The sequence below is a fragment of the Schistocerca cancellata genome, chromosome 1 (assembly GCF_023864275.1).
Source record: "Schistocerca cancellata isolate TAMUIC-IGC-003103 chromosome 1, iqSchCanc2.1, whole genome shotgun sequence".
In the NCBI taxonomy this organism is placed as follows: domain Eukaryota; kingdom Metazoa; phylum Arthropoda; class Insecta; order Orthoptera; family Acrididae; genus Schistocerca; species Schistocerca cancellata.
In genome coordinates this window covers 827,888,760-827,902,007 of record NC_064626.1, presented here as the reverse complement: position 1 = coordinate 827,902,007, position 13,248 = coordinate 827,888,760, and the positions used below count along the sequence as shown (strand labels likewise).

Sequence of the window (13,248 nt, the reverse complement as noted above, 5' to 3'; positions counted from 1 at the left end):
CCTCAGGTGGGAGAGCATTCGATTGAATCCTCTGTGGTGACTTTGCTGGTGCGAGTTAAATATTATTGCCAGTTCTTTTGACTCGGAGCGGAGTCTTGTGTCTGCCTCGTGACTGGTTGTGGCGGAGGAACGGATGAAATGCTATGAACTCGGCTGGCGAGCCACGAAGAGTGACTTAAGTGGATTCCGCAGTGACAACTCATAGAGCACAGTCCTGTTTGTAGGGTGCGGTCGCTCATCTCCATAGTCGGGAAGTTTTCAGTGCACAGTAGCTTACCATGATCTGAGATAAAAGTCTTCCATCCGACACTGGACTTCGACCATCACAGACGATGGCTTGCGGAGGCATTCTTGAGTAGCAATTCATCTACATACGTTACTCACAAATGAATCGAAGGCTCGTCATGAAACCGCATTCCATCGTCTGCAGTCCCAGCCATCGACCCACCTACAGTTAAACGGAGTGCAATGCGAAGTATTGAGTCAGCAGCGAGCAGCAGAACATTTAGATTTCAGGTTAAGCAGTGTCGGGATTATATTAAAAGTAATACGTATTTGTGTGGATCACAGAGCTTAGGCTTGTAGTTAATTATCTTTTGGACTTTTCCACTTGAACTGTTTGAGTCGAGTAATCACTCATTTTAACAGTAAAAGTAGGGTCATTACGTGTCGTTGAGTCATGAGGGATATTTGAATTCGTTTTGTTAACCATAACCACTATGTTCTCCCCTCCACAGATTTCACAAAAATATAGGTCGTGTGTTTATTTGTTGTTAACGTTGTGTCATTTCTTGCGTTATAAAATTCAATGTATTTTTTTTTCTTTCAAGCGTGTTTGTTGCTTGTAGCGATCTTGTTTTCTTGCCCTTTTATAAATAAATTAATATTGTTAGATCACTGATTTTCATTTAGTAGTAGATTGGTGCGTAAGTACGTAGCCTCTTTGTTTTGCATGTTGGTATTCCGGTTGCTATGAGTTTATGTATAGATAGTATTTTTTTTATTCCCTTGAGTTTGCATATTGTCATTTTTCATTTTGCGACAGGGAGAGAAGCCGTGAACGCTAGAAAATGGAGTGACAAGTGGATAAATCGGAATATTCACGACATGCTATTCTGTCTGAGTTCAGTAGAAGGGCACCAGCACCGGAGTCAGCCAGAAACATCTGCGCCGTGTATAGGGACAATGTTGAGGGATAGAGAGCACGGCAGGAAAATGGGTTTCTCGTTTTAAGGAGGATCGTTTTGACCTTAGAGACTCTGCGCGTCCAGGAAGAACTTCGTGGTTTGGCAAAGATCGTTTAAATGCATTGATCCACAATGATCCATGGCATTGTAATCGAGAACAGGAAAATGTGACGAACTGTTATCTTCCCACCAGCGTGCGACATTTGCAAGCAATGGGGAGGGCTCAAAAACTGGGTGAAATTGGGTGTATTTGTACAACATGCTCTAAGCCAAAATCACAAAAATCAGCTGGTGGTTGTACGTACATTTTTTCTTGCTTGTCATCAATTGGTTCTTGAAGAACACCAACCATTCCTATCATGTATCGTTACTGGTGACGACAGATAGTATCTTTACGGTAACGTAAGGGAAAGAAAGGCATGCTTGTGCCCCAACGAAGCAGCAACCCCACGTACAAACACTTGCGTGTATTTGCAGAAGATAATGATTTGCAGCTGGTGGAACAGCGACGGTGTGGTGTACTACAGACTGCTCCCCCGAGGTGTAACCATCACTGCTGACTTTTTTGTCAACAACTGAGACGTATTCCAGATGCATTCCAACATCAACGACCAGGAACACTACGTGAAGTGTGCTACGTCACGGTAACTCCGCCCACATTCTGATAGACAGACAAAAAACTCTATTCAGGCGTTGGATTGGAAACTCATTCCGCACCCACCTTATCAATTGAACTTGCGTCATCAGATTTTCTTCTTTTCCGCTCTCTACCGAACTATCTTTAAGGAAGTTCCTTTCGGATGACAATTAGCTCTGAACACGGCTCAATGAGTTCTTCACCTCAAGACCACGTGATTTCTACAGTCGACGAACCGAAAAGTTACCTCAGCGTCGATAAAGTGTCGTAAATAGTGAAGGAGAATATATTATTGATGATTAAAGTCTCTATTATGTGCATCTGTCGTGTTTCTTAAATTTATTGAGTAATGGTGCGAAGTGCGAGCTTGTGCTCCAAATCAATAGATAGGGTGTCCACCTTAATTGTACTAGCGAGCCCTCACCATAACTTAGTTGTTGCGGCAATCGCCATAATTATTCAGAGTATGCCAAGCAGGGACTTAAAAGGGGAGGTCACGACGTTTGGAACGCGGATTTACTGCAAACTTCGTACACTCGTAGTACTCCATGAGGACCACAAAATGTGTAAGCAGTAGCGCGTACTTCTCATGCGTTATTGAGAAAATGGCAAGATAATTTCGGTCGTCAAATATATACCTGTGCGTGGCCATTTTTACCATGAAGCGGCGGCAGCCGAGTGGTGCCGGCACGGTAGCTCAGCGTGTTCGGTCAGAGCGTTAGCTGCCCTCTGTCACAAAAAAAAAAAAAAAAAAAAAAAAAAAAAAAAAAAAACTGACTGAATTGATCAACGAAGAAAATAAATGGGTGTCTTCGGACGTCCGCCCAAAACAAATTCAACGAACAACATAGAACAAAATTAGATAAAAAAAGTGGTTAGCGTTCAAGCCCCGTAATCGCTGGATTGATGGATTGAGTCCCGTTCGTCAGTTTCTTTTTTTATTTTCAACACAGTCATTTTCTTTACTATTTATATTACAATTGATATAATGGGAAAAATACGGGTAATCGGATAAACCTTTGTTAAATTTACAGTGTTATTTGGCTGTATTATCACAAATAATGTAATATTCATAACTATCGACTAGTAAACGACCAAACGCATAAAGTGATACTGAAAATGTATGCTTGTCCCTGATTTGAGAAATCCCTTATGCCTGGAAGGAGCCCGAAACTACCAGTTACCTGCAAGTTTTGACTGGCACACACGGCTTTCGATAGATGTGCATTTAATTGTCGCTTTCGACATTACAAGTTGCAGGATGGTATATTTCGTCAAAACATGGAAAACATAAAGTTATGAATATTATATTATTTGTGACACTAAAAATTTGTCGTCTGCCAAATAACATTGTAAATTTAATAAAAGTTCATCCGATTACACGTATTTTTCCCATTATATCAATTGTAATATAAATAGTAAAGAAAATGACTGTGTTGAAAATAAAAAAATAAAAAACTGAGGATCGGGACTCGATCCAGCGATAACGGTGCTTGAACGCTAACCACTCAGCTGCCGCACTTTCATGGTAAAAATGGCCACGCGCAGGTATATATTGGACGACCGAAATTATCTTGCCATTTTCTCAATAACGCATGAGAAGTACGCGTTCCGTGTTACCCTCATGAACCCACCGATTCAATATTATGCTAACAGTCATTGGATCTCGACCAACGCGAGCAGCAATATAGCGATACGATAAACCACAATCGCGATAGGTTACAATCCGACCTTTATGAAAGTCGGAAACGTGATGGTACGCATTTCTCCTCTTTACACGAGGCATCGCAACAACGCTTCACCAGGCAACGCCGGTCGACTGCTGTTTGTGTATGAGAAATCGGTTGGAAACTTTTCTCATGTTAGCACGTTGGAGGTGTAGCCACCGGCGCTAAACTTGTATGAATGCTCTGGAAAACTAATCATTTGCATATCACAGCATCTTCTTCCTGTCGGTTAAATTTCACGTCTGTAGCGCGTCAACTTCGTGGTGTAGCAATTTTAATGGCCAGTAGTGTAGGTCTAGAGTGTCAGGTAACAATACCAACTTTGCTTCGTCAGCCCATTGGGGTATGCGCAATATGCTCTTCAGTGTATTTCATAATGAGGGAAAAGTTTTGTCTTATTCGGAATGAAATTTTGGGATAGTTTGTAAGTTCGACTATTGATTTTATATTGAACTATGACTGTGTACTGAATCGATACGTGAGGGAGCAACTTGCTGTCGCACGACCGTGGGGTGGCGCTGTGCCAGTGCCCGGTGGCAGGGAGACTGCAGATGGTCTCCCCAGTGCCACAGCGCGCGCGGCGGGGCGCTCGCTGTATTGCTCCTAATTGGAGGAGGGGCGTCTATTTAGCTCCGGCGGGCGGTCATTATAGAAAATTACTTAACAGCACGATTACGTTGCAATTTTCGCAGCATAAAGAAAGTTTGTCCGAAAGAGCGGATTTCTGGTACCTCCGGCTTCCGTACAGTGACTCAGCGTGCGCTCTGGGTCCTGCTATACCGTCAGAGGGGGGAGTGTCAGGGCTCTGGTAAGAACTTAAGTGAAATCTTACAGCTCCGGTGCAGGTTATTTCTCGGAGCAAAAAGTCTTTCAACTTCTAGTCCCCAGCATTTATTTTGAGTCCGCAACAAAATCACGGGTATTAATGTGTTATAGATTGTAAATGAATACAGCTTGAATTGTATCCTTCGAGGTTTTAATAGATCTAAGGCGAATGGAATTTTGTAGGTCGCTGCAATTAAACTACGAGCACGCACAAGTCCATCAACAAAGGAGGTGGCTTACAAAACACTCGTTCGATCTATACTTGAGTATTGCTCATCAGTGTGGGATCCGTACCAGGTCGCGTTGACAGAGGAGATAGAGAAGATCCAAAGAAGAGCGGCACGTTTCGTCACAGGGTTATTTGGTAATCGTTATAGCGTTACGGAGATGTTTAGCAAACTCAAGTGGCAGACTCTGCAAGAGAGGCGCTCTGCATCGCGGTGTAGCTTGCTGTCCAGGCTTCGAGAGGGTGCGTTTCTGGATGAGGTATCGAATATATTGCTTCCCCCTACTTATACTTCCCGAGGAGATCACGAATGTAAAATTAGAGAGATTCGAGCACGCACAGAGACTTTCCGGCAGTCGTTCTTCCCGCGATCTCGTTGGGTGGCTTGCGGAGTATAAAAGTCGATGTAGATGTAGATGTAGATACTTGCCGCCTTCCGTCGATCGTTTGAACAGCTCTTCCTAATTATTGGTTAGGTAGCTAGACAGTGCCAAAACATCATACAAAACAAATAGCGATAAACCTCTGGACAAGCGTTCCTGACAGACATAACTCCTGCATCAATACCACAATGCTAAGTTAAGTATTTCTTGATTGTCACAGCATAGCACATCCGGTTCCTTCCTTTTTCCTTGTCTGTTTGATGCGACCTTGATACTGACACTCAAAAGACCGTAAAAGAGGTACCACAGATTTCTTTTTCTTCTCCGCATTCGTAGATGAATGAAAACATTGCGATTACAGGGTCCGGTACAGCAGTAAGTGTTTAATTTTGTAAAAAGTAGAGGCCATCGCTGACGCAGCTACTGTACCAAAAATTAATAATTGTAGACTGACAATAAGAAGTACAAACTGTTGACCAGCTCGGGCTCATGCCAGCGAAAAATAAATAGAAATTAAAATAACTTTTCATTCGTTTGATATATCATAATGTAGTCTCAGGAAGGTGTTTGTATATAAAAATACATTCCCTGATCAAATTTAAAATATGTCTGCGTCATACCGAGAGGCCTTAAAAGTTGATAAGCACTAATAACTTCTAAAATATTAATGCGCATTTCATCAAAAGATGCTGAGAAAACATCCTAAACATCCTTGACAGACTGACATTAAACATAAATGCACAGTGCTACAACGGTGTACACGTTGGTATGACGCCACACCTCATAAGCCGCTGTGTGCTGCTGGCTCGTGCGTATAAGCTTGCACAGTAAGACTTACGGAGCGAGAAAACTCCCCGTCGATCGAAGTGGAAAAGCCTATACTTGCTCCCCCATAGTCTCATCTTCACTGTAATTCGATTTGCCTCTGCAGTTCGGTATTCTTGACCTCGGGACTGAAGAGATCGGCCCATCACAATGCTCACCCCAAATGTTCCTTCGTGACGTCTCTGGTCATAACGGATTTCCCTAAGGGAGAGTTACTAAATACACATACTATATGTTGTTGAGAAACTGCACATATATTATGCTGAAGGAAGTGTTTCGGTATGCTGTCTTCAACTTTTTAACAAAAAATTTTGGGAAACTCAACTGATCATTAAAGCAAATCGAAGAAGAAGGGTAAGGTATTCTCTCTAGAAGTAAACTTGTTTCATTTGGGTTAAAAAAAGTTCTACCTGTCTCTTTGGAAGAATTTACGAGCATCTAAGAGTTCCTTATAACAAAGAGACACTTTGTGAAACAATCAGTTTTTGCGAAAGATTATCCTATCTTCCTTTATGTATTGTCTCATTTAACAGTTATCTCAACGTTCGTCTATTTTTCTTCTCTTTCGCTCAGTTGCTCACACGGGCTAATAAACCAGTGTTTCTGTTCAGTGTTGATATTTCTCACAGTTTAAAGCACTTCTAAAATCTCGCATTCGTTCGCCGCAATCCCTCTGCTCGTGGTACATTATCAGAAGTTCAGATTTCACCACTTTACATAAATTTGTTATTATTGACGTTATGAAAAGCGACTAGGAGAGCCTAGCTACAAAGTTTGTGGTAAAAGCTTTCCTTAAAAACCATGCCGCGCGCAAATTACATTTCTTCCTTCTGCTAAAAGAAAACAACTAAAACAGTAGGAAGAAAAGGTTTACTAGCGACTCAAAGATACTTCAACACTATTAAAGAACACCTCAGGTACAGATCCATACTGGCGACAGCCCCTTGCTATGTTCCAGCTTTCATATATTTCGGTAACTGTCGTCTGCCTGTCGCAGTCAGAGTCGTAACTCAGTAAAAACATACATGCGACATTTAACGAAGCCTTGATTCGTAGTCAATGTGCTTAAAAATAAGTTCTTTGTAACAGAAAGTGAAAATAGCAGCCACAATTATACCAAACATTTTTTTCTTTTTCCTTATGAGTAGTGATGAATCGAAATCAGAACCTGACTCAAGAACTTTCTTAGATATTACGAATAGGGTAGATAGACAACTGTTTCACAAAACTGGAATGAAGGACTGATGGAATTCTAATGACATGGATATCATTAGACATAGCATCAACTTAGACACATTAGGCTAGGAGACTGTCCCGGACATCATATGAAGGTCGAATATAATAATCTTGAGACTGAGAAGCTTATGTCCACCAATTAGCGTGGTTTTAGAAAGCATCGCTAGTGCAAAACTCAATTTGCTCTGTTCTCACGTGATGTACTGTGAACTATGGATGAAGGGCAACAGGCAGATTCCATATTACTATATCTCCGGAAAGCATTTGATACGGTGTTGCATTGTAGGCTGTTAACGAAGGTGCGAGCATGTGGAGTATGTTCACAGATATGTGAGTGGCTCGAAGATCTCTTAAATAATAGAACCCAGTATGTTGTCCTCGACGGCCAGTGTTCGTTAGAGACAAGGGTATCTCCAGGAGTGACCCCGGGAAGTGTGACAGGACCACTCTTGTTCTCTATATACATAAATGATTTGGCAGATTCAGTGGTGTACGGTAAGGTGTCGAAGTTGAGTGACTGTAGGAAGATACAAGACGACATAGACAAAATTTCCAGTTGTAGCCCAAAATGTACAGAAATGTTACTTAGTGATGGATGAGTGGGAAGAAGAAACCTGTAATGTTCGGATACAGTGTTGCTAGTGCTCTGCCTGACACAGTCAAGTCGTTTAAATATCTGGGCTTAACGTTGCAAAGTTATATGAGTTGGAACGAGCATGTGAAAGCTGTGTTAGGGAAGGATAATGGTCGACTTCGGTTTATTGGGAGAATTTTAGAAAAGAGTGGTTCACTTGTAAAAGAGACCGCATATGGGACGCTGGTGCGAACTATTCTTCAGTACTGCTCGAGCGTTTGGGATCCGCACCAGGTCGGATTGAAGGAAGACACAGAAGCAATTCAGAGGCGGGCTGCTAGATTTGTTACCGTTAGGTTCTAACAACACGCAAGTGCTATGGCGATGCTTCGGGAACTCAGATGGGAATCCCTGGAGGGAAGGCGACGTTCTTTTCAAGAAACACTATTGAGAAAATTTAGAGAACCTGCATTTGAAGCTGACTGCTACACGATTCTACTGCCGCCAACATACACCTCGCCTAAGGATCACGAAGATAAGATACGAGAAATTAGGGCTCATGTGGAGGCGTACACACAATCGTTTTTCTCTCAGTTTATTTGCGAGAGGAACAGGAAGGGAAATGACAAGTAGTGGTACAGGGTGCCCTCCGCCAAGCGCCGTACGGTGGCTCGCGGAGTATCTATGTAGATGTAGTAGACATAGACGTGATTTGGGCAAATCGCTTAAAACTTAAATCAAGATGACCCGTGGGGGTTTGAAGTTCGTTAACATTTAATACGAGTCCACGATCAAATAATTTGCTACGTCACTCTGTTTAAAGGTGCAGCGGCAGAGAATTCGACCTTCGTATTTAGTTTTTTGTCTCTGTGGTCGGTTACCCTACTACAGAAGCATAATTTGTTCGTTATTTTCGGTTCATCGTTGTGGGAGTCTCCGAGCAGTACTCTCGAGAACGTGATCGTAAACAACGTAGTTTGCTGCTGCGTAATTAGAATATGATTTACCTATCTTTCAATTGGACAGCTATGCACGCAATATTTCTGATAGTCATCTTCAGCTGAAGTGGCATATTTTATAAATTTGTCCTAGTCCTGAAATTCACTGCAAATTCTTCCTTATTCTGAGTTTCTGCTACGTCTCTAGCAACGTCATCGTCGACGAGACTTCACAGTCTAATTATCATTTATTTATCGTAACAGATCGAACAATATCAGCAGTACTATAAAATGGTTTGCTAACGATGGAGATGCGTACAGGAAAGTATCGTCGTTGGACGACCGTGAGGAACAGCAAAAAATTCGGACAACATTTCGAGTTGGTGTTATGAATGGCAGCTATCCTTAAATGTGGATAAACATATGACAATGCATGTAAGAAAGAGAAAGAGCTGCATAGCATCCGTTCACAAGATTGGAGGTGAACATCTTGAGCACGCCACATCGCATAATATTTATTGGTAATACCTCAAGTTATTCTGTATAAATCACTCTTTTACCGGAGGAACTTCCTTAATACCAAAAATAAGATATCAGCCCGAAACAAAGTAATCCGAAAAATTGTTGATATTAGTTAGGACGCTCAAACCCAGGTGATCCGTACTTGTGCTATGTCACTGTTTCCTGGCTGATAAACATTTCTGCCCAAGTTGTAAATATATAGAATCCTATGTAGTCTATATGCTCCCAACACGAGTTAATTAAATACTTAGATGCGATATGAAATGGGACGATCAATTAATTCAGTATAAGAGAAGATGAATGTAAGACTTAGATTTTTCATTAGGTTTGATTCTATGAGAATAATTGTGCCCCACGACCTCCAGGACAGAAAGTCAGCATCGGCCGTAATCATCATCTGCATTTTATTACAGATCTAGACCTTCGCTAACAGCGCGGCTAGCATGAGTGCATTGCAGGCAGTCAAGTAGACTCAGCACATTCAAACTAACTGATTCTCGTACACGCCGAAGTTACACTCCTGGAAATGGAAAAAAGAACACATTGACACCGGTGTGTCAGACCCACCATTCTTGCTCCGGACACTGCGAGAGGGCTGTACAAGCAATGATCACACGCACGCCACAGCGGACACACCAGGAACCGCGGTGTTGGCCGTCGAATGGCGCTAGCTGCGCAGCATTTGTGCACCGCCGCCGTCAGTGTCAGCCAGTTTGCCGTGGCATACGGAGCTCCATCGCAGTCTTTAACACTGGTAGCATGCCGCGACAGCGTGGACGTGAACCATATGTGCAGTTAACGGACTTTGAGCGAGGGCGTATAGTGGGCATGCGGGAGGCCGGGTGGACGTACCGCCGAATTGCTCAACACGTGGGGCGTGAGGTCTCCACAGTACATCGATGTTGTCGCCAGTGGTCGGCGGAAGGTGCACGTGCCCGTCGACCTGGGACCGGACCGCAGCGACGCACGGATGCACGCCAAGACCGTAGGATCCTACGCAGTGCCGTAGGGGACCGCACCGCCACTTCCCAGCAAATTAGGGACACTGTTGCTCCTGGGGTATCGGCGAGGACCATTCGCAACCGTCTCCATGAAGCTGGGCCACGGTCCCGCACACCGTTAGGCCGTCTTCCGCTCACGCCCCAACATCGTGCAGCCCGCCTCCAGTGGTGTCGCGACAGGCGTGAATGGAGGGACGAATGGAGACGTGTCGTCTTCAGCGATGAGGCACACAGGGCGAACACCCGGCATCATGGTGTGGGGAGCGATCTCCTACACTGGCCGTACACCACTGGTGATCGTCGAGGGGACACTGAATAGTGCGCGGTACATCCAAACCTTCATCGAACCCATCGTTCTACCATTCCTAGACCGGCAAGGGAACTTGCTGTTCCAACAGGAGAATGCACGTCCGCATGTATCCCGTGCCACCCAACGTGCTCTAGAAGGTGTGTCAACTACCCTGGCCAGCAAGATCTCCGGATCTGTCCCCCATTGAGCATGTTTGGGACTGGATGAAGCGTCGTCTCACGCGGTCTGCACGTCCCGCACGAACGCTGGTCCAACTGAGGCGCCAGGTGGAAATGGCATGGCAAGCCGTTCCACAGGACTACATCCAGCATCTCTACGATCGTCTCCATGGGAGAATAGCAGCCTGCATTGCTGCGAAAGGTGGATATACACTGTACTAGTGCCGACATTGTGCATGCTCTGTTGCCTGTGTCTATGTGCCTGTGGTTCTGTCAGTGTGATCATGTGATGTATCTGACCCCAGGAATGTGTCAATAAAGTTTCCCCTTCCTGGGACAATGAATTCACGGTGTTCTTATTTCAATTTCCAGGAGTGTACATTGTAATATGTGGCGTTATAATTATGCTGAGTCTACATGAGTACATATAACGCACTTATCATAAATTCGCTACTAGCTGAAATCTAGCAGAGATCTGTAATGAAATACACATGATATTACGACCGATGGTAATCTTCTGTCTGTCCTATATTTATATTCGTTGGAAGAGTTCTGGGAAAGTGCGGTTCAACTGTAAAGAACGTTATACACAAGACACTAATGCAAGCGATACTAGAGTGTTTTTCCAGTGTATGGAGTTCGTATCAACTATGCATGAAAAAAGACACCTAACGAATTCACAGACTTGCTGTTAGGACGGTAGCAAGTCGTTACAGCTCATACCAAAGTGTAACAAAATTGCTCCGGGGACTTAAATGGTAATCCTTGGAGGAAAGATGACATATTTCTCGTGAACTCCTGTAGGTGAAGTTGATTGTAAGAGCATTATGTTGCAGCCGACGCATATCTCGAGCAGGGATCATGAGAATAAGATAAGAGAAATTAGGGCGAGTACATAGGCATATAGAGAATGTTTCTTCCCTCGCTCAAAACGCGGATGTGATAGGAAAGAAGATGTACCCTCCACCATGCACTGTGCAGTGGACTGCAGGATATTTATGTAGTTGCAGATTTATAACATCGCTGTCTGAGGAAAAATTGACTGAATAGGTAACGGTCAGAGCAAAGAATATTCGGGAAATCATGTAAGTTACATGGTAAGTGCGAGCCGACACGCAAGGGTTGAGCCTCCTCCGGTTGATGGAGGTGCATTTTGGATTCTTATCCAGACAAGGAGGAGGACACGTCCGATGACTTGATAGAATAAGAAGCAGAAGTCGACAGGAAAGAGATGGGGAATCCAGAATTTTGCAGAAGTGTGGACGACTTTGGTCAAATAAAGCGGCAAGGGTAGAAAACAATTCATCGGAATTTCTAAAAAAATGGAGGAAAACGCAACAGAGCGATTATTCACATTGGTCTGAATAATGTATGAAACTGGCGATACATCCTCAGACTTTTGGAAAAATGTCATCCACACAATTCGGAATTGCAAGAATTTTCGCACAATGAGCTTAACGGCCCATAAATCTAAGTTGCTGACAAGATTAATATACAGAAGAATGGAAAAGACAACTGAAGGTCACTTAGATGACGATCAATTTGGCTTCTAGAAAGAGGCGGTTGTCACGCTCATGATAATGAAAGCAAGGCTACAGAAGGATCACGACACGGTCATAGGATTCGTCGACCTAGAAACAATGTAAAGTGGTGCAAGATGTACGAAATCCTGAGAAAAATTGGAGTAAGTTGTATAGAAAACTGGGTACAATATGTACAATGACCGAGAGGGATCAATAAGACTGGAAGACCAAGAACGAAGTGCTCGGTTCAATAGGGTGAAAGACAGGAATGTGGTCTTTCACCCCTACTGCTCGATCTAAACAACGAAGAAGCAATGACGGAAATGAAGGAAAGATTCAGGAGTAGGATTAAAATTCAAAGTGAAAGGAAATCAGCGATAAGATTCGTTGATGACATTGATATTCTCAGTGATAGTGAAGAAGAATTACAGGATCTGTTGAATGGAATGAACAGGCTGATGTGTACAGAACGTAGATTGATAGTAGATCGCAGAAGGACGCAAGTATGAGACGTAGCAGAAATGAGAACAGTGAGAAAGTTAACATCACGATTGGTCATCACGAAGTAGGTGAAGTTACGGAATTCTGCTACCTAGGGAGCAAAATAACCCACGTTGGACGGAGCAAACTAGCACTGGCAAAAAGGACATTCCTGGGAAAGAAAAATCTAGTAGTATCAAATACAGACTTTAATTTGATGTAGCAACTTCTAAGAATGTACCTTTGGAACAAAGAATTATATGGTTGTGAAACATGCACTGTGTGAAAACTGGAACAGATCAGAATCGATTTTTTGAGATGTGGTGTTACAGAAGAATGCTGAAAATTAGGTAAAGAATATATGGAAAACGCTGACAAGAAGAGGGGACCGGATGATAGGACATCTGTTAAGATATCAGGAAATAGCTTGCTAGTTACTAGAGGGAGCTGTAGAGGTTAAAAACATCAGAGGAAGACAGAGATCGGAGTGCATATAGGAATAATTGAGGAAGTACAGTACAAGTACTACTCGAAGATGATAATTTTGGCACAGGAGAGGAATTTGTGGCGGTCCGCGATAAACATCTACATCTACATCTACATCCATACTCCGCAAGCCACCTGACGGTGTGTGGCGGAGGGTACCTTGTGTACCTCTATCGGTTCTCCCTTCTATTCCAGTCTCGTATTGTTCGT

The 13,248-nt window shown here is 43.2% G+C and overlaps 1 protein-coding gene across 1 annotated transcript in view; it reads left to right on the top strand.

The window, feature by feature from the left end:
- Window positions 1-13,248, top strand: part of LOC126162412 (transcriptional regulator ERG homolog) — a 310,063-nt gene that overhangs the window by 120,586 nt on the left and 176,229 nt on the right. The window lies entirely within an intron of this gene.